Here is a 457-nt window from a genome sequence, read left to right as displayed (position 1 = left end):
GGGGGGGGGCTCGCGACAGCAGCAGACACTACTTCCTCCCCACCCATTTACTCGCTTTGATGAAACGTAAACGGAATTGAAATTAACACTGAACAGAACACAGGAGCCGCTGCAAGCAGATTGCATTTGATTGTTGCTCAGCAGAGTCGTTGGGGGTGAAAAATACAAAGGGGTTGCGAATGTCTCCCCCGGGGGAATGTCAACAGTTGTTTATCTCGCGTGTCAGCGCGCCAGTCTCGAAATGTAGCGCGCGCGCGCAAACTATTTCTGTTGGCGGGAAACTTTTATTCAATTTCAACACTCTCCTCCCCCCCACCACCTTTTTTTTTTGGAAGTCGTTTGGCAAGCGAGCAAAACCGCCACATCGGCAGCTCTCGCGGTGCGGCTTGCCTCCATATTTGCTTCGACTCTCCCTTCGCTCACCTCTGCTGTGTGCGCACTCTCCCGCTGCCCCCCC

The sequence above is a fragment of the Frankliniella occidentalis genome, unplaced genomic scaffold, assembly GCF_000697945.3.
Source record: "Frankliniella occidentalis isolate FOCC.00 unplaced genomic scaffold, Focc_3.1 Scaffold545, whole genome shotgun sequence".
Taxonomy (NCBI): Eukaryota; Metazoa; Arthropoda; class Insecta; order Thysanoptera; family Thripidae; genus Frankliniella; species Frankliniella occidentalis.
The sequence above is the reverse complement of the archived record's forward strand: the minus strand, read 5'-3'. Positions refer to the sequence as shown.